The following is a 23,254-nucleotide window of genomic DNA, read 5'->3' as shown; positions in this document are numbered from 1 at the left end:
AGAGTCTTTATGGCTTTGGGGAGGCAGTATATAACTGGTATGCGTGGAGATTTGGGATTGAGGAATTCAAATTCTTTTTTAGAGAGAAAACCAGAGTCTAGTGCTTCTGTAGTGACTTGTCCTATCAGTTTCTGGATCTCACTTGTGGGATTGCGTGGCAATTTGCAGTAGTGCTCAGTGTTACTGAGTTGGCGTAATATTTCTGTCTTGTACCGGTCAAGGTCCAGGATGACTATGCCCCCGCCTTTGTCTGCTGGTTTTATGACTGAGGATTGGTTATTTTTCAGTGAAGTAATGGCCTTTTTTTCATCGATAGTGATGTTGTAAGGCACAAAGGACCTCTTGCTCTCGAGGTCAGTCAGATCGTTAAGGACCAATTTTTCAAAGGTAGGGTTTTCGGGGGGTATCATTCCAGCAGTAGGGGAAAATTTGGACGGAGGTTTGAAAGGGGTGTTGGTATACTGGGGTGAGGTGGGATTTAGAAGGAAAAAGCTGTGAAGGCGTATTTTTCTGAAAAATCGAAGGAGTTCTGTCTGTGCATCCAAAAAATTGGGGCGCACCGTAGGAACAAAGGACAGACCCTTCTTCAGCAGTGACAATTCGTCGCCTGACAGAGTGTAACGGGTGAGGTTGAAGATGGGCAGGAGGCTTGTCTCTTCTACAGGTATATTGCCTGTTTCGGTGTAATCAAGAGAATCTACCAGCGATAGTGTTGGCGACGAGTGAAACGTTCGCCTGAAGGGTTCGGGGGGTTGGGCCATCGTTGTGGCTGCTTGCCTCTTCCCGGTGCCTGGGGCTCCTGCTGGCCTCGGCCTCTTCCTAAAAAATCTCATATTCCAATACTACACGGTAATTTTTCTCTAATTTATTTTTTCCCCACACTGAATCCGACTTAACTGGCCATTCACGCTAACCAAATTCTGGTTTTATTCACCAGCGCGGCCAACACGCGCCGCAAACCCTCGTGCCGCCGTGGGTTACCTCTGCCAGCTACCCTATGATCTGCCATTAAAGTCGCCGGGCTCTCCTTTGCGGTTGTATGAATGTAGACACGTAAGAACAGAGACTTGTAATTCTATGTTGATCACTATCCACATGCCGCCCGTTCTCCCCTAGACACTTATATTCCTGTTGCCTTAAAACACACTGAGCGACCATAACCCGTGCATGGAAACTTCACTGCACTTGATGCATACCGCTAAATGGATCATTCGCGCTCTTCACTCCTTGCGTACTTCACCACCACACGCTGTGATATTTCAACTTGTGCTTGGAACCATCACTGCACTTGATGTATACCGCCTAATAGATCATTGTACCGAATCTCTCGCGCTCTTCACCTCTTGCGCAATTCACTCCCCACTCACTGTCCACATCTTGACATCCGCCTCAGATCACGTCTCTGCGGATTCTTTTCACACTAAGTCACTAATCACATGTTTTACTGCCTAGCAGATACCGTTACTTAGTGTTTGTTTCATTTTTCTTCCCTTTTCTTGTTTACAGTAATGTGATGTAGACATAGTGTTTTCTAAAATTCTAGACAACAATGACTTATAAAACTGTCCTGAAGATGATGCCCTGTAATTAATTAGGAGGCATCGAAACGTCGTCGACACTTTTGCGCCATATACAATATGAATACGCAATATTGTTAAGTGTAATGGTGTCTAAATGCATAATTAAGTCTGTTTTACTGAATACTATTTTACAGACATATGTGTACTTTGCCTATGGCTATCTCTTTGTTCGTTGGTTTGCCTTATGTTCTGTGGGTCACGGCTGTGCCCACTTGAAATTTAATGTTCTCAATCAATTTGATGAAGGCTCTTACATTTGATTAATAAATCTATGTCCGGCTAGACATAAAAACATACTACCTATTTAGTGTATGTTCATCCTTCCACAGTAATTTTTCCTCCAAAATCGGGACCACTGTTCTTGAGAATACGTCATTGCCCAAGGTCCCTATGGCATACCTTCTGGGTTCCCTTGTCCTTTTGTAACAGTACTTAATTTGGCTGGCATAAAATGCTTCGGTGAAGTGACTCCTCCTTTCTCTCAGCATAGAAGTGAGGAAGACATGTAGAGTCAGTTATACATAGGGCCTGATTATGAGTTTGGCGGTCTTCAGACCACTGTTGTGTGGGCTTAGGATTGACCGCCGCTGACTAGACGGTGCATCCGGCTTATTACGATGTTTGCAGAATGAAAGGCCACTGCTAGCCATTCACCTACCACTTCAACGTCGGTCAAGGGAAAGCAGCTGTCATAGGGCAGTAGAGAGAAGTTCACCACCATTGGAATTACGAGTTGGCTTTCTGATGAGCTGACCGTCTCAGAAAGTGTGCTGCTTTGAGTTGGCAAAATCTAAGGAATTGGGGTGCATACTCACCCATTTCCTTTACTTCCCTTCAGTCTCATAGATCCCTTCCTCCTGGGTCCCCTTCACAGCAGCATCTTGACCCTGAAGAAAATGACCTTGTTAGCAACGAAATCCAGGTATGTCTGTTTTGTACTATTTACCCACTGACTGGACTGGGCACATATTGTCAAGATTCCAACTACAGGAAAGTACTGGTAGTAGGTATATTTTCACTTGTCATGCATATGTGTACAATGCAGTCAAAATACACACCTGTATCGACACATATGAAAAAATATATACCACCAACAGAAACACTGCCGCTGGGCCACCAGGAACCACTTAATTTGGTGGGAGGGGAGACCGCTGCTGTTTTCTTGGGACCACTGCTGTGGCCTTATGGCCGTTAGAGCACCGAACTCATAATCAGGCCCATAATGTTTTTAATGATAGGGTAGGTGTCACTTTGTTTGCAGTTGTATGTAGCACACACTTGATCCAAAGGTATTGGAGCACTTTGCATTATCACCAGTTATGTTACATTTAAAAAAAAGCTGCTGACGAGACTGAAACTCAATTCAGCTTTGACCCTAACACCACATTCCTCATCCTGCTTTTGCACTGAGCTGCTAGTCAGTAATTTGTGTGTATATGGAGATTGGGCCAGGAGGTGTTTGCTGTCCAGTCACCAGTAGTGGCAAGTGCAGGTAAGAGCGTTGGGGCAGTAGTGCCGGGTTGGGGGGGAATTCAACTAACGCCCATGAGGAAAAATTGCTAAATAAACGATTTTCCCTTGTCGTGGTCTGTTGAAATCGCCCCAAATCCGGACCCAACGTCCCAGTGTTCTTACCTGCACGGGCCGCAGCTGCCAGTCACTGTGAACAAATGAAGTTTCTGACAGTAACTTCTGTTTGTAAGAGGATATCGATGATAACAAGCTGCAGCACAGATAATTAAAAAAATTTTTTTCGAGAAACCAATTAAAATTAATGGGAACACCTGTAGTGGAGCGCTGCCGTAAATCATCAGGGGAGTACAAGCATCCCCAAAGTCTCATTGTCAGGAAGGGCAGGTTTGGGATTCATTTTATTCATCTCTTGATGAGTCTGCCCCTGCTCCTCCACCTCCCACCTCTATCTCACAAAGCAGAAAGGTACATTGTGAGAACTGGAGGGTTGGGATGAGATCTGTAAACATTTTTGTGGAAGAAATCAGAGCAGCTGCTCAAATTCTAAAGGCTGTTGTATGTGTAGGAGCATGGCTGGCACTGCTCTGTGTGCCCCGGGCCACTCTTCTCATTTAGATTGAATCTTGATTTATTTTGTTTTAGCTTGGCCTGAATATCAGAGGTAGAAAACATCAAGCACATGTGCTTTCCCTCTCCCGAAATCTTGACTCTGGCACTTTTTAACATGGTCATAGTTCTTCTTTTTTGTGAGTAGAAATAATGTGTACTTTTTCGTTTAGGAATAACAAAAACAAAAATGTTAAAGATTGTTGCATAATTTTTTTGTCCCAGAAAAAATGATTTGTGTTCAGTGGCTATGACTGTAGCACCGCACAATTTAATGAGCTATCAATTACTACAGTATCTAAACCTAGCACATTTAAGCCAATATTATTAAAAAATGTGCTTTAAAATGCTCACTTTAGAAATCCTGGGTAGATGGGAAAGGGAGGGTTTGAAGGGGGTGTTGCAATGCCAAGTTAACTGACGTTGTCTGAAGTTATTTGTTGTTTGATGGGCAGCTGCGATGTGAAATTACCCAAATGTATTTATTTATAAAGTTTTATATAGCGCAAACTTGAAATGGTGAAACAATATGCATAGAAACATATGTCTGACGATATGTGATGCTTCGTTGTACTTACAACGTCAGGTTACCTAAGTTATATAAAGTTATTTGCTGTTTTTTACTTCTTAGAATAAATAGTAATAGCAAGGTATCTTTAATTACTTGCAGATCACAAGATTCTTGCACTGTAAATTTGCCCACGTTATTTGAGGTTATATGAAGTAATGGCAGGTTATCTGCAGTGTTTTGGTGCTCCCCAGCCTCTTGTAATGTCAAGGTACTATGGTGATCCGAAGTTATGGGCTGCTGCCTTGAAGTTTGAAATGTCAAGTTATCCGAAGTTATTTGCTGTTTCCTTGCAGTTTGCAATGTCATGTTGTATGAAGTTATTGGAAGGTATTTGATATGATATGATAAATGGGATTTATAGAGCGCACGTTCACCAACGGTTTCTTGGCGCTGGAGAGGAAGGGCTGAGTGGTACAGAGCGGGAAGGAATTAGTTGTAGGCTAGAGAAAAGAGCCAGGTTTTAAGTGATTTTCTAAAGTGAGCATAGGAGGGGAGGACACAAAGTTCTTGGGGAAGGGAATTCCATAGGAGTGGAGCCTGGGTAGAGAATCTCGGGCCTCCATGCTTCTTACGTCTGAAAGAGCAGGGGGACAGTAAGTTAGAGCCAGAAGAGCGTAGGGCGCGATGAGGGACATAACGGTGTAAAAGGAAGGAGATGAGAGGAAAGGGCTTTGTGGATCAGGCAGCCGAGTTTAAAGAGGCTGCGCTGGGCCACTGGGAGTAAATGGAGGCTCCTAAGAAGAGGTTTAGTGTGACTGAACTTAGGCTGGCCATGAATAAGCCTGGCTGCTTGGTTCTGGATGAGTTGGAGACATTGAGATTGATATGCAGGTATGCCCGCGTATAAAGAATTCGCATAATCAATGTGAGACATGACTAGTCCCTGAGTGACCTGAACAAGAGCTTCACGAGAGAGCCGTTTGCTGATTTTCCGAATACGGCGCAGATGGAAGAAGCAAACGGATACTACTGAGTTAATTTGAGCCCTCATGGAGAGGTCATTGCTAATGGTAATGCCTAAGCTCTTGACAGAGTCAACAGGGGAAGGAGAGGGACCAAGGGAGAGGGGCCAGAAGGTGGAGTTCCAGGGGTTGCCTTGGGGCCCAGTGAGGACTAACTCAGTCTTGAATTCATCCAGGAGCTGATGAAAGTCATGATGAAATGGACGTTTTGAATGGAGTAAGGGGAAGGGTCAATGTTAAAAATGAGCTGAAGATCATAGGCATAGTTAAAGATGATCACAGATCTTTTCTGAAGCTCAGAGATTAGGGGACGAATATACAAATTTAACAGGAGTGGTGAGAGGGAGGAGCCCTGCGGGCCTCCACAAGTGAGTCGCTTTCCTTCCGAGGAGAAGGGGGGAGGGAGACTGCTTGGAATCGGTCTTGGAGGAAGGAGGCGATCCATCTCAGCGGTTGCCCCCGGATGCCGGCGCACTCGACCCGGTCGAGTAGAACAATATGGTCGACGGTATCGAATGGCGCTGTCAAATCCAGGAGCACGAGTGCCTGTGAGATGTTCTGATCAGCCCCCTTTCTGAGCTCATAATGGACGGCCAGGGCAATTGATACCGTAGAATGTTGAGGCCTAAATCCAGCTTGGTGGGGATGTAGATGGTGGGTGGATTCTATGAAGGTATTTAGGCAGTTAGCCATGAAGGCCTCCAAGATTTTGCCCAGGTAGGGGAGAAGGGAAATTGGACGGAAGTTGCAGAGTGTCCCGGGATCAGCTCCTGCTTTTTTAAGAATGGGTGAGACCACATCTGTTTTGAAGGAAATGGGGACCACACCAGAGGAGAGAGAATTATTCAGAAGGGAAAGGGGGGGCTTAGGAATGTTAAGAAAGATCTCCTGGCTAATATGAGGGGGGCAGCTGTCCCGAGGAGAGCCGGACTTCACTTTCCTGAGGAGAGAGAAGAAGACTTCTTCAGTGAGCGTGGGGAACTTGGAAAACAGGAGAGGGTTGGGGGGTGCCTCATTAACATCAGGTGGTGTGACAACTTTGGGGATGCTAACTTGATTTTGATGATCTTTTCGATAAAGTAGCTGTTAAGGGTGTCACAAAGGGATTGTGAGGGGAGGGATTTAACAGTGACACGATCAGGTTTCACCAGCTCATCCACAATGGAAAAAATAGTTTTGGATTTACAGGTCGAACTCAATATTTTAGCGGTGAAATATTCAGATTTAGCTAGGAGGATGGCTGCTTTGTAGCCCCGTAAGTTCATAAGGGGACAGTAATCTAGTCTCTACTTGCGCTCCGATTGACGCAGCACGAGTTTCTTGTCCTTAAGGTCTTTTGTAAACCAGAGTTGGGCATCGTGGGGTCTCTTCTTTTTGAGGGCTTTCAGGGGGCAACGTTATCCCTCGCCTGGGCTAGCCAGGAATCAAGAGCTTCAGCCTGTGTGTGAGGTGAGCAGGACAGGTCGGTTAGGTGGGGGAGGGCGTGAAGTGTAGTAGTGAGGTCAGTGCAGAGGGAAGGAATGTCTAAACGGCTCCAGTTCCTGACCATGGTGGGGTTAGTTGTAGGGGCTATGATGGTGGTCAGTGGGATGATGGAGAGGGAAATAAAGTAGTGGTCGGACCAGGCACAGGGGGAAACTCGGAGATCAATGATGTCCAGGTTTAAACTCCAGATCTGGTCCAGGGTATGCCCTTTAATGTGGGTGGCCACTTTGATCTGTTCCGTGAAGTTCAGCCCGTTTAATAAGTCTGTGAAATGTTTGGAGCAAGTGTTCTCATGCATGTCGTGAGGCCAGTAGTTGAAGTCCCCTATAATGAGGAGTTTGGCGTGGTTGATTGCCAGCTCTGCAGCCAGGCTACTAAAAAATGGAATAAAATTCGACGAGGGGGTTGGTGGCCTGTAGCAAACAGCACATGTAAACGGGAAGTGTTTTAGAGTGAAGTTTGACTAATAGGATGTCAGCAAAAGGAGTTTTGGGGGTCGTGAGGGAAGTGAATATGTGAGAGTGAGAAATGATGGCTGTGACTCCCCCACCCTACTTTCCCATCTGGTCTGTTGGCCTGGAGAATGTAGTAAATGCCAGGTAAGGCAGCCAGAATGTCTGGCATGGACTCGGATGAGAGCCATGTTTCGGATAGGAACAAGATGTCGGGTCTGATGGAGTCTAATAGATGGAAAATCTCAAGCTGGTGCCTGACTAGCAAGCGAGTATTTAAGTACCAGATGGAAAGATGGTTGTGGTTTGAGCTAGGGGGGAGGGAGGGGATTATGGGGTGTAGGGCCCTAGCGCTCATTGGGGGAATAGGAGGGTTCGGATCTTGCGGAAGTGCGGGGGAGCCGTGGGTGGGTGATGACCGAATCCCAGCGTTATATAACGTGCTGAGGAGCTCAGTGTTGATGGGCCAATTTCCCTGGAGAGCTTTAAGCTCGGTGGCAGAGTAGGAGAGAGTGAATTGGGCAGGGTGAGTGGCCCTTGGCCCCGGCCGGCCGCGGACGGGCGCAGACAGGCTTGCCTTTGGCGCGCCTTCGGCGCCCCAGCGGCGCGCCCGCTGCGCGATGGGAAACACATCTCTATCTAAGGACAGCGGCACGGCGCTGATGACGGTGCTCCGCCCCCAACTGTCAGCGAGAAAAGACTGCGGTCCTGCGTGAGCCTGCACCCTCCACAACAATCGGGAGAGCCCCGTGGTCAACCGGGGTGCAGGCGGTATTTGCTGCTTCCTAGCCGCCTACAGTGTCATGTTGCCGAAGTTATCTGAAGTTATTTGCTCTTTCCTTGCTGCTTGCAATGTCAAGTTATCTGAAGTTATCTGAAATTATTGGCTGCTCCCTTGTTGTTTGCAATCTCACCTTATCTGAAGGCAATGATTATCTCATAAAGACTCTTGCTTATGACAGTGACCAAGTTATACATTTCAACCTCGAGACCAAGATAATTTTGAAAAATCAAAACTTTCCTGCTGCTGAATCTCATGTGATGAACAAGTACCTAAATCCTTACGCATTCTCCTTTCCTCTAAGCAGTTGAAGCTAATTGTTTTCAATAGTAGTTTAAGCTAATTGTTTTCAATAGTATCTGGAAAGCCTTTGATTGTTTGCTGATCTAGCACATCTATAATCTAACACAAATATTTAAATTCCTGATCCATGATGAAAATACTTTTACGCGTTTTAAATGTCCTTCCTTTCTTGACTTATTTCATTCACAAGGACAATTTTACCAGTACCACAGAAATGTAATAATAAAATACTCTGTTTAAGATGCTGCTCTGAGTACCTAAGAAATATAGTGATTTCTTTACTAAGATTTAACGGCATTACAATGCTATATCTTTTTTTACTAATTTACTTTACAGTAAAACACTCGAAAGTAGTGTAAAGCAGCGCCTATCGCTGCTTTGCATTACTTAGCCCCATGGGGGCGTAACATGGGTTGTGTATTGGTGTTCCTTCCCATGAAACCACGCAAGGTTTCTGATGCTAAAGCACATTTACATATAAAAGTAGACAGGTTTAAGTGTGAGCAAATGGCTCCCATTTCAAATAGGCACTATGAAGGAGAAATGCTTTCATTTCTCCTTTCTTTTCTGACTTCACATGTGCACTGTACAGCACACTACAAAGTGGTAAAAGGTTGTTTCAAGCCAGTCCAAGCATGGCATTTTTATACTTGAAGGGTTCCCTTCCAGTACAAAACCTATGATAGACTCATGGAGACACCCTTGCACTATGGTGCAACGGTGTGTTTGTGGCGCACGGCAGCTGATTTCAGCGCCAGAACTAGGGAGAGGGGAGGAGAATGCCATATATTATAAAACTTCAAATAAAGAATATAACTGTTTTATAGAAAGCAGACATAGGCTCATGAAGCAACACAAATTAATGGTTTCACAGTGTCATGAGAGAGAACCTATGCAAATATGGTTAAAGAAGATGACCAAGGGGCTGGGGTGGCTTGTGTTTGTGTTTACAGACAAAGACCAGTGGGTTTGAGAGAGAGGATGGAATTAGAAAGTACAGTAAAGTGCTGTACAAAGTTCTGGTATGCCTTCAGAGGACTCCCCTGGTAAAATGGGACTGGAATTATCTTAGATGACCTGTTGATTATACTTGTGGCACAGCATCCCAAAGATACTCCATCTAAGGATGTGATCCAGCCCATTCATCAAGATATTAAGATTTTCAAAATCTGTGTGGACAAAAAGGATCCTGTCATTTTAAGCTTATATTTTGATTAGAAGGTCAACAGACCCAATGCACATTGAGCACAATAGTTTTGGCTAATACAACACAAAGGCAAATCAAGTGACCTGGCCCCAAAATAAATTTGTTGCCCCTGACCTACTATAAAATATGCAATGGCCCAGATTATGAGGGGGTTTGTGTTATGCACCCCATGTACAAACCTTTGTTTGCCCAGAGGTTGGTATTCTGAGCTGTGCGGTATTTATCACACCTGGTAATTACTGTATGTTGTTACCCTTAGTGGCGGCTCCCTTGGAACGGGGTTGGTGGAATGGATACAAAAATAGAAAAAATAAATGTACCTTCCCTTCGCCTCATCCGCCTGTTTGGCCGCTCAGGCAGTGCCAGGGAGCCTGGGCATGTTCTCCATTGAGCAGTGCAACACAGCCAGGTGGAGAACATGCTAAATGCGCATGAATGTTTACCCGGCAGAAGAAGGCAGGCCAAACATTCATGCACATTTAGGAAGTGAAAACCACTCCTAACTTTGCTTAGCCCCACCCCGGCCTGGCTCCCGTCCTGCAAAGAAAAATAAAATCATAATAATGTCTTGCTATTATCATTTTATTAAAATGTTTGCACTGCTCAAATAGCAGTGGGGTGACACTCCTCCTCCTTAGCAGAGGAGCCGCCAATGTTCACCCTCAGTTAAATTTCATACCTCTAATCTGCAGAAACTTAACAGGGAAAACAGTAAAATGTTTACCATCAAATACATTTTGATTTGGTAAGCATTAAAATCTTCATGTTATTCCCCAACAACTCAAAATAGGTGGTTTGTATTGCACTTCATAAATTCCAAAGGCTGGGGTGTCATATTTTAGTCTTGTGATAAATAGTACCTGCTCCCCCGGGACACTCCTGATTAGAGGCTTAGTACCGGGTACCAGCAGCATCACACCCATATATAAGCAACCAATTTGAGAGCCTAACTTTTAATAAGACTGCACACACATGTACAAAATAAGCCATTCGTGTGACTTACAGTCTAGATATGTTGAGTCTCTGTAAATGAGATGAAGACAGAATTCATAATGCAGAGAATATATTGACTCCAGCAAAAATACAGGTCTGATGCCTCAGTGAATTCTTAGGCCATACTGAAGGTCCAAAAATGAATATATGCTCTAGTCACGTGTAAGTTCTGGGAAACTCTATATGAATGACGCCCCTCATTCAGTGTCCGATTGGCTCAAAAGCAGCGAAGGACACTTACAACCTGTGCAAGTTCATGAACAAAAGAGAGGTCACTCACGACCCCTTCATATGTTAAATATTATATCACATCTCTGAATATGAGATCAACACATTTTAATTTCTTCAAATGTTGTATTAACCAAAATATAGTAGTTGTGGAGGAAATCTGCAGAAGGGCGCATCTTGTCATTTCCTGTTTTTTCGTTGGCTGTTAAAGACCTACTGTTCACCCCTGATCCACGAGTCCACAGGTCTTCCAGTATGCGCCTTGCCTGGTGATCTCTTAAGTGTTAAGCAGACAGGGTTGGTGCTGCATTAAAGATGCTATAGGGCTTTATATTATGAAGCCACCAAAAGAGGCCTTAAGAGCCTCTGTATTGCAGCAGATGGCCCTTTTGCTATTGGAGAAAGAACACCCAAACTGGGAAATGTCATCTCGCATCGAAGCTATTAACAGAGGACTGATTCCCTAACTTTGCACCAAGGAGCCAAACTCTGCTCAATTATGATTTTGGTGGGCATGTGTTAATATTTACACAGAGAGTTCAAGTCCAACTTTGTGCATGCCCGCCTCTGTACAAATATTAGGGGCTTATGTATGAGCCCCTTGCACCATCGGTTCAACCTGCTGCTTGAAATTTATAAGCACAGTAAAGTCACCCCTGTGTGGTTTTACGTGTGATCATAAGCATCGCCCCTTTTCATCCAATGTGTTGTTTGTTAGGGGCTGGACATGGGGGCTGCTGTGGGTGTTCCCACGCAACACCGATATCCACTCATGCATTTCCAGATTTACGAGCAATTGTAAATCTAGAAATGTGTCAGAATGCAACGCCACCCCGAGGGGTGGTGTAGCTAGGTGCAAGGAGGAGAATTGTTTTCATTTCTCCTCGTTTTTTAGGTTTCGCCTGAGCTAGCACTTGCGCTGACTCAGGCGAGGCATTTAGTAAGTGCGCTTTCAAAGTGCTACCCACTGGCTTTTGATGGCCTAAAGCTTGCATTCACGCGAGCGTGAACGTGCACAGCTGCCAGCTTTCAGCGCCCGAGGTGCCATCTGGAGCGTGATTACTTTCACTTTTGGCGGTGCTGCGCCCGCACCACTCGCATGTTTGCCGGCGCACGTGCACACCCCTGTTTTCACTTTTGCTTTTCTGAAGCAAATTATTTTACTGGCGTTCCACTTAAACTTAATAGATTCAAGGCGAATATTCATTACCAGACACGGCTGACGCCAGGGCTGATTTAAAACAGACTCCCTTCTTTAGGGCTAAGCACACACTGCCCTCCGAAATCCTAGGGTTCTAAAACGTAGGCGCCCACATTCAATCAAGTTCTCCAAACTACAAACCAGCATCACTGGCCCAGCTTAACGTGCTACGACGGTCCCTCGAGATCTCGTGCCAGGATGTAAGTGCTCAAGACTGCGCGCCCTGGCGCATAATCGCTGTCCTGTGCTCGTTCTGTTGAAGTGGTGACATAAATAAATAAATGATGGCACGGGCCAAGGGCATTTTTGCAGCTCTTTCTTTTCTGATGTCAACGAGGACAGATCCTGTCAAAACTCATCAATCTGATATGTGCATTTCATTAAAATGTTATTACACACGTTCTATCTATTTTCTTTTTACTTGCCTGTTCTCTTTTATGATCGAGGTGCTGAAATATGTTGTTTCAGTTTTTCCGCCCATTAACATAAAATGGAGCAGCGTGATGGTTGTGCACGGGGTTAGTACGCTTTATTTGCAGCTTAAACAATAAGTATGTAAGCAACGTTACCGTTTCAAACATATATGTTGTACAAACGGGGTGCAGGGGTACATAGTATGATAGTAGATTTGATGTTCATCATAGACCTAGGTGAGCCATTACGTGTTTTTTGTTCGCGAGATAAACAGTGAATAAAAGCTAGTGAGTCAGATACTTAGGCGAATTTTGCATGTGACTTTTTTACCAGTTTAGTCTCACATTGGTTTATGCTGACTATCATTGGCATAGCTAATAGGTCTCGCCTTTGGGACCTTATAAGTGTTTAGCCATGCAACAGTTGATGTTGTTGCACCAAGGATATTGTGCTGCACAACTAAATATTTATAAGGTCCCAAAAGCGAGATCTATGCCAATGCTTGTTCCTCTTTCAATGCGTGCTGCCTTCTACAGCATGCATTGAAAGAGGAAATCACCTCAAGTGATTGTTTGTGTGCAGGAAGGTGCCCCTTCCTGCACAAAAACAATCCCCCCTCGATGCAGGCATCCTTGCATCATGGCGCAAGGGTGCCTGCGCCGGCACATGGCAAGCAGTTTGTGTGCCAGCGCAGGGAAAGGTACAAAGATGCAACATTTTGCTGTAAATATGTTCCATCCCTGTGCCTCGAAACTAACGCAGCGTGGGGCAGCAAATTAACTTGCAGCACCGTGCTGCGTTAGTTTCTCATTAATAAGCCCCTTAGTGTGGTGAGAACAATGAGATGGTGCATGATATTCTGGAACTCTAAATTAATCAGCTAATGCGCTCCTCAGAATGTACAGTGCGGTAGAAAGAAGCGATGACTAGTACCTATTTTTGCACCATTATAAAATGTGCATGGTTATTGTGGCATTGCCTGACAATAGTTCTTGAAGATACTACACTAGCGTACAAAACACGAATATAGCCTGGAAATTTTTAAAAAAACAAAATATGTCCCTTTCTTTTACCTTTTCATCACCCTTTGATCTTAAGTCTTTATCCCTTCAAAACATTCACTAATGTAATGCGGTTTGCTCAGAGCATGCTGGTGTAGACAGAAACAGGCGTGCACGTTGTATTAATAGCATAGCTCTATTTGCTTTTGTAGGGAAACCTCTTCTGAAGTTATTCTTCAATTCTTCACGTGGACTCTATTCAGGCTCTGAACTCTCTGGCTTTGTGTGAAGGCATTTTTAAAGGAGTCCAGAAACAATGCCCAGAAACAATGTCCAACATTTATCGTTGTAATACAGCTTGCAGCTATGTTTGTGGAAGTCTGTGGTATTTAAGTTGCTCCTTTGTTGTCAGAAAAAGAAAGGAACTGTAGAAAAACAAACTTCATGTCCTTTAGTTGGTTGTATGTCATTTGAATTAAAGTAGGCAAAAAGCAATTCTCTTTCTATTGTGTTTTGTTATCATAACAAATGTCTACTAAACTGTTCTTCTGTCAGAGAGATTGCAAAGTATTCATATCGCAGTTCCTCAGCGATGGGCCCTATTTGTAAAGGAAATTCAGTGGCAAAAGAGAATAACCCCTATCAAAAAAGGTGGATTTATCAACTGCTGTATTAAACAGGAAAACAAGCTAAAATGTCTGCACTGGATGCATCGTGTGTGGTTTTGTATTGGCAATAGGAAGATAAACAGTGTCATTGTGCTATTCCTTCAAGACTAGAGAAGCCATGTCAATTTATGGACTCAATTTCAAATACACAAGATGGAGGATAAATATTGTATAACGAAGCGCCGTGCCACTTGCACACCCCTATTACTCTTCTGGCCTTATCTGATGCTGAGGCATTTGTGCTATAAATTGGTTCATGTGTGTTTATCGTCTGGTGTCATGGGCTTTACCCTCAAATTCAAATACAGCTTTATAAAGGTATTTGTCTTTTCAAGGTCATGCCTGGAAAACAAACGAGTTCGATATTATCTTGTTAACAGTTGTTTCCTCGTCATTACATTGCAGGCCCAGTATAGGACAAAGAGACCCTATCTATGTGGAGTCAGAATATAGAGGTCACATAGTAATCTGGCGACTATATGCATGTGCATAGCTGCATGCCGAGGGTATTTTGAATTTTACCCACATTCACGGCAGATTGCAGTTTACAAACAGTTGGGCATATTTTCAAGGGATTTATCTCCGCTTTTTTGGTTTTAAAAGCCAAGAAAGCGGAGATAAAATTATCTCTCTATCAGCAACAGGGTGCTAACACGCAAATTCGCACGTTAGCACCCTTTTCCTCTACGCTTCCCCTTGCATCTCTAATGAGATGCAAAGGGGACGTTCCAGAGAAAAATAATAGGAGAAATGTTGTTAAGCGACATTTCTCCTATTATCAAGGATTTCGCTAACCCTGTTAGTGATAAAAAAGCAGCGCTAACCGCGGTTAGCGCTGCTTTTTTTACACCTGGGATTTTCCTGACTTAGCCATGATATCCTATGGAAGGTGGATATCATGGCTAAGTTTGTGAGCCCCTATCATCAAGCTAACGCCAAACTTCGAGAGATTATCGGTGGTTTACCCGCGATAATCTCTCATTTGGCAGTTAGCGCGAGGATTTTGATCACTTCTGAGATAAACCTTGCTAATAGCAAGTTATCTATGCGATAATTTCCGGCGATGCTTAGCGATAAAAACTTCGTTGCTAAGCCTCGTTAGCGATAAATATCGCTAATCGTTGGTAATATGCCCCAGTATGCTTTAAGAAGTTCTTGAATCATAGCGTAAATGTTCTCACCTACACCTCCAAATTCCTGTTGGCATGCTCCTCACTCCTAAAGCTCGCAGTGTTTCTTTCTTCCAAATCTCTGTAGTCCTTTAACGGTCTATTGAAGACTTGGTAACCTTTTAAAACAAACACCAAACAAAACAGCCATATTCTAAACAGATTAAAATGTGTCTCCTATATTGCTGTTTCTAACAACATAGGCTAACAATTAATTTATAGCATTATAACTGATTGATATTGATCAGTAAATACTGCCACATATTGTTTTGTATTAAAAAGTGCAAAAAATAGTTGTTATAAATTGGGTTATTGTTTGACTGGGGTATGAGCCCTGGTCAAGCACGAACCATAGTCCTAGTCAGGGTAAGGAGCAGGCAAACCCTAAATTAGGCTGTGCTCACCCTCTGGTAGCTTGGCACAGAGCAATCAGACTCAACTTAAAGGCAGTGTATGAAGTGCTTGTGCAACACTTCAGACAGTAAAACAGTGCAAACACCACACAAAAAGATCCCACAACATGTTAGAAAATTGTTCTAACTTTAAAAAATAATACAAAACCAAAACAACATACATCGGTTCAGTAGTTTATACTGAAAATTAGCGCCAAAAAGAACAAAGTGCTAATGGGTATATCTGGTCACAAATTCAAGCTTACACCGGATAGAGCACAGGCCAGCGACAGGGACCCAGTTAGGCCCACTGAACAGTGTACCTTAAATGCTCATTGTGGAGCATTGAGTGGATCCACGTTGAAGATGCATCATGCAGCATAGGCGATGCATCAGTTCCGAGATTCGGCGAGGGGGCAGTGTGAGGTCCTGTTGCAATCTTTTGTGGTGGGTTCAAAGCACGCAGTGGCGGTAATGTATCGGTTCTGCTGAGGGTTGCACTGCTCAGCTAAGGAGATGCACCAGCTCTACTATAGGATGCATTGCTCAGAAGAGAAGATGTGTTGGTTTTGTTGGAAAGCACCTTATCCACACTTCCAAGGGTCTAGGACTGGGGTGCCACCACTTGGCAGGGTAGACTCACAGATGGCAGAGTCCAGGTGCACAGGTTGGAAGCCTGTTAACTCCCTGAGGCTTCAGAGCAGGAGGCTAGCCAGCTAGCCCTTGGAGTCACTCTGGGTTCTGGGGTCAAGTGATTCAGTTCCAGTCCAGCAGAATGCAAGAGTGCATCAGGCAGCAGATCAGAAGTCCAGTCCAGCAGAATGCAGTCCAGCAGAGTGGCAGTTTTTCAGCAGCACAGCAGTCTTTCTTCCTGGCAGAGTATCCAGAGCTCCAGTGGTGTACTGAAGGGTAAACAACCTTTACAACGCAACTTTTACATCGCAGAGCCTTTACAACGCAACCATTGCAACGCAAACTATTACAACGCATTGCTCTGGGTGGCGCTATAGGATAGGGGATAGGTTAATTTACTATCCAATAACCTTCCCTAGTGTCCAGGGGGACTGGAGTTGGAATAGTAAATTAAACTATTCACTATCCAGCACCCCAAAGCACTATGCGTTGTAATGGACTGTGTTGTAATACTTGCGTTGTAAAGGCATGCGATGTAAAAGCATGCGTTGTAATGCCATACATCCGTACTGAAGTGGTGGTCTCTGAGGTCTAGTACTTATACTCAGTGGTGCCTTTTGAAGTGCAAGAGACTTCAAAGACATGCTTTTGAAGTGCATAGATGTCCTCCCTTCCTGTCCTGGTTTTGGACACACTACGGGGGGTATGTCGCCCTTTGTGTGTGGACAGGATCCAGCCTAATCTGGTGTTAATGAGGCTGTGCCCCGCTCGTCCATCTCATCCTGCCAGAGATGGCCCATTGAGACAAATGTGGGTCTGGCAAACGGTTTATTTTGCCAGTTCAACATGGCACTGTTAACTGCATGCACAGGCTCTGTAAATGCAGACCTGAGACATGGTTAAAGGTGCACAATTAGTGCTGCAGGCCCACTAGTAGCATTTAATTTGCAGGCCCCGGGAACATGTATCACCTATATTAACCTATATTGCCATGTTTAGGGGCGAGAGCACAAACACTTTAGAGCTGATCTTCAGTGGTAAAGTGTGCAGAGTCCTAATGGCAGCAAAAACGAGGTCAGAAAAGTGGAGGACAAAGGTAAAACGTTGGTGGGAAAACCGTGTTAAGGCTGTCAGGTGTAAAATCAGTTTCTTGGTCCCTTTATTGCCCAACGTGCTTGACACTTTCATCAGGGCAAGGAGTTACTACCCATTAATTGTTCCTCAATACTTACCTGTTGCACCCTTAATATTTGAATATGTGGTTGCTCATATTTTGTTTTCAAAGTTTTAGACAATCTTCACCTCGTAAATTGAAGGTTAAAAACTAAAAATGAATTCATCTTGCTTTGTAGTCTAGCTATATAGCCTATGGAGAACATTGCCTCGTACATTGTTAAAATGGCTTGGAGTAGTCTAGCAGCAAAACTCTTCCTTGAAAGCTGGGTCAAGTACGTGCATCTGATATCGTTTGGCATGCTTTCTTTTAGCCTGACCTGGCAAAATGCAGGGGCAATCCTCTGTTATGGTGGAGGGGCATTGCCTCACGGCTGAACCAGCACACATTTCAAATAAAATGATAATAAAGCAATTATTAACCTGCTTTGTTATCATTTTATTTTACTTTGGAGGCGAGCCAAAGCTGAGTCTTGAGGGCGGGGCCGTAGGAGGAGTGGTGGGCTCAGGGCACTGCCAGTGCGCATGTTACTTTGGCCGTCAATCCACAGCCGGACAAACTGACATGCCCACTTTGATATCTCAAGGCTGTTGCTTTGGAGATATCAGAAGAGTTCAGGAGCACATCCTCCCAGTACCTGAAGGAGCGTGCAACCAGCCTGCTCCGCCCAATCCCTACGCTTCTCTCATGCTGAGTAATACCAGCATGAGAGTATCATCTGGATTGGTGCAGGGGACTCTGGAAGCCTGTGTGAGCATTGTCAAGCAGTAGAGGCGGCGAAGCGGCAAATGTCAGTCTGCAGGTACTTTTTTTTTCTTTCGTTTTCCTCCACACTGCCCCCTGATTTCCCCTGATAGCAGCTGCCACTGGAAAAATGAGGCAATTTGTTGCAAAACATGCTTTCCACAAGCTTTTGTTCATAGCAACTACGATTACCCTCCACTCCTCCTTCACGTGCTCCTTCACTTGCTCCTCTTACGACCAAAGATATTTCAATGTCTGTTTTAAAGCTCCACTCCAGATTTTCTCTCTCCCCATGTGCCATGCCAGCAGAGTCTTGGCTTGCTTTCACTCAGTAGGTGGATGCAAAAGCCCTGTATCAGTGTGCCGCTGGCAGAGGGGCATTCAAATAGAATAAGATAGAGTGAAAAATAGATGCCCTTTGTGTGTTATTGGTGTATCAGAACTAAAGGTGCGTGAAATTGCGCTATTTTCTTTAATATATTATTCCACCAAATGTAATGGTGCTACGCAAAATTGTATTTACAGAGTCAAATCTGGTTTGACAGTTTCTTTTGTGTCTTGTTAATGCAAGGATATATGAGATTCTAGGAGAAGACTGCTTCGAACACAAAATGTCCCTGAACGACCTATTGTTTTGGTCTAACCAGTCACCCAAGGGCAACATTTTGTGACATTGTATGATGAAGAATTTCAAGAAATTCTGCGTACTTTGTGTAACCTTGAGATTCTGAAATGTGATGAATTTTGCTGCCATAATTAAATACTCGACATGGCCTACTTCGAATATGATTTGAATAACACACTACAAATCATATGACTTTCATATTTTGAACTATTTCTGACCCAGAAGTAGCAATTAACAAAAGTACGGAAATGTTACACGTTTCTGAAGAATTCTGTTTCACGAAATGACTTTTTAATTACTCACATAAACTAATCCAACGACAAAATGGTATCATTTGAAAAGTTGTGGAAATTAATCGTTATACTTTGTTTCAAAGTACTACTTTCTGTCAGAAATAATAAAGTATATATTTAAGTCAGATCCTAACAATGAGCTACGGGTAAATGAAGGTGGCCAGCCACTTCATATCTTGTGTTTTCTAACCATCATAAGAATTGTATGCAGTCTATGACATACACATGTGTGCCATATCAAGTTCTAACTGCAAAAAACAACAAGTGATGGACTGAATGTGGATCAATGTCACACACTCCCCCAGTCAAAAGATCTGGGCCCAAATCCATCGTTTTTTTGCACTCCACACCACCCTGGGTCAGATAATGGCTTTATGCAAATCAGCTCTGACCCTGTTGCCCCATGGGAACAGTCCAGCCCGAACTACAACAGCCATATCTTTCCCAGACCGGAATCAAGCATCCGAGGACCGGACTGGTTTCGAGGTAACACCTCTCTTCAGCCCGGCTAGCTTGACTCCAAGTGGTGTGGAGTGCCTGGGACCCACGTCTGGGCATCCCCAGCGCACTTAGGGCGGCAATTGCAAAAAACAACAAGTGATGGACTGAATGTGGATCAATGTCACACACTCCCCCAGTCAAAAGATCTGGGCCCAAATCCATCGTTTTTTTGCACTCCACACCACCCTGGGTCAGATAATGGCTTTATGCAAATCAGCTCTGACCCTGTTGCCCCATGGGAACAGTCCAGTCCGAACTACAACAGCCATATCTTTCCCAGACCGGAATCAAGCATCCGAGGACCGGACCGGTTTCGAGGTAACACCTCTCTTCAGCCCGGCTAGCTTGACTCCAAGTGGTGTGGAGTGCCTGGGACCCACGTCTGGGCATCCCCAGCGCACTTAGGGCGGCAATTGCAAAAAACAACAAGTGATGGACTGAATGTGGATCAATGTCACACACTCCCCCAGTCAAAAGATCTGGGCCCAAATCCATCATTTTTTTGCACTCCACACCACCCTGGGTCAGATAATGGCTTTATGCAAATCAGCTCTGACCCTGTTGCCCCATGGGAACAGTCCAGTCCGAACTACAACAGCCATATCTTTCCCAGACCGGAATCAAGCATCCGAGGACCGGACCGGTTTCGAGGTAACACCTCTCTTCAGCCCGGCTAGCTTGACTCCAAGTGGTGTGGAGTGCCTGGGACCCACGTCTGGGCATCCCCAGCGCACTTAGGGCGGCAATTGCAAAAAACAACAAGTGATGGACTGAATGTGGATCAATGTCACACACTCCCCCAGCCTGGGGCAACAGGGTCAGAGCTGATTTGCATATCGCCATTGTCTAACCCAGGGTGGTGTGGAGTGCAAAAAAACGATGGATTTGGGCCCAGATCTTTTGACTGGGTGAGTGTGTGACATTGATCCACATTCAGTCCATCACTTGTTGTTTTTGCAATTGCCGCCCTAAGTGCGCTGGGGATGCCCAGACGTGGGTCCCAGGCACTCCACACCACTTGGAGTCAAGCTAGCCGGGCTGAAGAGAGGTGTTACCTCGAAACCGGTCCGGTCCTCGGATGCTTGATTCCGTTCTGGGAAGGACATGGCTTTTGTAGTTCGGACTGGACTGTTCCCATGGGGCAACAGGGTCAGAGCTGATTTGCATATCGCCATTGTCTAACCCAGGGTGGTGTGGAGTGCAAAAAAACGATGGATTTGGGCCCAGATCTTTTGACTGGGTGAGTGTGTGACATTGATCCACATTCAGTCCATCACTTGTTGTTTTTGCAATTGCCGCCCTAAGTGCGCTGGGGATGCCCAGACGTGGGTCCCAGGCACTCCACACCACTTGGAGTCAAGCTAGCCGGGCTGAAGAGAGGTGTTACCTCGAAACCGGTCCGGTCCTCGGATGCTTGATTCCGTTCTGGGAAGGACATGGCTTTTGTAGTTCGGACTGGACTGTTCCCATGGGGCAACAGGGTCAGAGCTGATTTGCATATCGCCATTGTCTAACCCAGGGTGGTGTGGAGTGCAAAAAAACGATGGATTTGGGCCCAGATCTTTTGACTGGGTGAGTGTGTGACATTGATCCACATTCAGTCCATCACTTGTTGTTTTTGCAATTGCCGCCCTAAGTGCGCTGGGGATGCCCAGACGTGGGTCCCAGGCACTCCACACCACTTGGAGTCAAGCTAGCCGGGCTGAAGAGAGGTGTTACCTCGAAACTGGTCCGGTCCTCGGATGCTTGATTCCGTTCTGGGAAGGACATGGCTTTTGTAGTTCGGACTGGACTGTTCCCATGGGGCAACAGGGTCAGAGCTGATTTGCATATCGCCATTGTCTAACCCAGGGTGGTGTGGAGTGCAAAAAAACGATGGATTTGGGCCCAGATCTTTTGACTGGGTGAGTGTGTGACATTGATCCACATTCAGTCCATCACTTGTTGTTTTTGCAATTGCCGCCCTAAGTGCGCTGGGGATGCCCAGACGTGGGTCCCAGGCACTCCACACCACTTGGAGTCAAGCTAGCCGGGCTGAAGAGAGGTGTTACCTTGAAACCGGTCCGGTCCTCGGATGCTTGATTCCGTTCTGGGAAGAACATGGCTTTTGTAGTTCGGACTGGACTGTTCCCATGGGGCAACAGGGTCAGAGCTGATTTGCATATCGCCATTGTCTAACCCAGGGTGGTGTGGAGTGCAAAAAAACGATGGATTTGGGCCCAGATCTTTTGACTGGGTGAGTGTGTGACATTGATCCACATTCAGTCCATCACTTGTTGTTTTTGCAATTGCCGCCCTAAGTGCGCTGGGGATGCCCAGACGTGGGTCCCAGGCACTCCACACCACTTGGAGTCAAGCTAGCCGGGCTGAAGAGAGGTGTTACCTCGAAACCGGTCCGGTCCTCGGATGCTTGATTCCGTTCTGGGAAGGACATGGCTTTTGTAGTTCGGACTGGACTGTTCCCATGGGGCAACAGGGTCAGAGCTGATTTGCATATCGCCATTGTCTAACCCAGGGTGGTGTGGAGTGCAAAAAAACGATGGATTTGGGCCCAGATCTTTTGACTGGGTGAGTGTGTGACATTGATCCACATTCAGTCCATCACTTGTTGTTTTTGCAATTTCCGCCCTAAGTGCGCTGGGGATGCCCAGACGTGGGTCCCAGGCACTCCACACCACTTGGAGTCAAGCTAGCCGGGCTGAAGAGAGGTGTTACCTCGAAACCGGTCCGGTCCTCGGATGCTTGATTCCGTTCTGGGAAGGACATGGCTTTTGTAGTTCGGACTGGACTGTTCCCATGGGGCAACAGGGTCAGAGCTGATTTGCATATCGCCATTGTCTAACCCAGGGTGGTGTGGAGTGCAAAAAAACGATGGATTTGGGCCCAGATCTTTTGACTGGGTGAGTGTGTGACATTGATTCACATTCAGTCCATAACTTGTTGTTTTTGCAATTGCCGCCCTTAGTGCGCTGGGGATGCCCAGACGTGGGTCCCAGGCACTCCACACCACTTGGAGTCAAGCTAGCCGGGCTGAAGAGAGGTGTTACCTCGAAACCGGTCCGGTCCTCGGATGCTTGATTCCGTTCTGGGAAGGACATGGCTTTTGTAGTTCGGACTGGACTGTTCCCATGGGGCAACAGGGTCAGAGCTGATTTGCATATCGCCATTGTCTAACCCAGGGTGGTGTGGAGTGCAAAAAAACGATGGATTTGGGCCCAGATCTTTTGACTGGGTGAGTGTGTGACATTGATCCACATTCAGTCCATCACTTGTTGTTTTTGCAATATCAAGTTCTAAAGCAGCATTAGTCAAAAAAATGAATGAGTGAGTGAGTGAACATGTGTAATAGTGAATGAACAATTCTATGGATGAGTGACTCAGTTACTGAACTCACACAAAAAGAAAAATTACCGCTTCACACTAGTGTTTTGGCTTTGTAGTACTTTCTATGGACCTTGTTCACAAAGGTAACTTACATTTTTGAGTAAGTTTACACTTTTGAGCCAGTTAGCTACTTTTCAGGTTTCACAAACGGCCTTTTGTGGTAGCTTACAACTGCTGTTACTTTCCCTTTTGTTGTAGGTCCAGCATTGTAGGTGACCAACCACCGATACTGCAACACCCTGCCATAGAAAATAATGGAGGTAGGGACTCACTACAAAAGTGTAATTTACTGCAAAAGTGTAACTTACTACAAACATGGAGAATGTGAATACTGAAAAGTAGCAAACATTCTCAAAGTGTCATTTACTATAAAAGTGAAGTTTGTGAATAACACTTAGGGGTCGATTAAGATGT

The sequence above is a fragment of the Lissotriton helveticus genome, chromosome 11 (assembly GCF_964261635.1).
Source record: "Lissotriton helveticus chromosome 11, aLisHel1.1, whole genome shotgun sequence".
Taxonomy (NCBI): domain Eukaryota; kingdom Metazoa; phylum Chordata; class Amphibia; order Caudata; family Salamandridae; genus Lissotriton; species Lissotriton helveticus.
Note: the sequence above shows the minus strand (reverse complement) of the source record.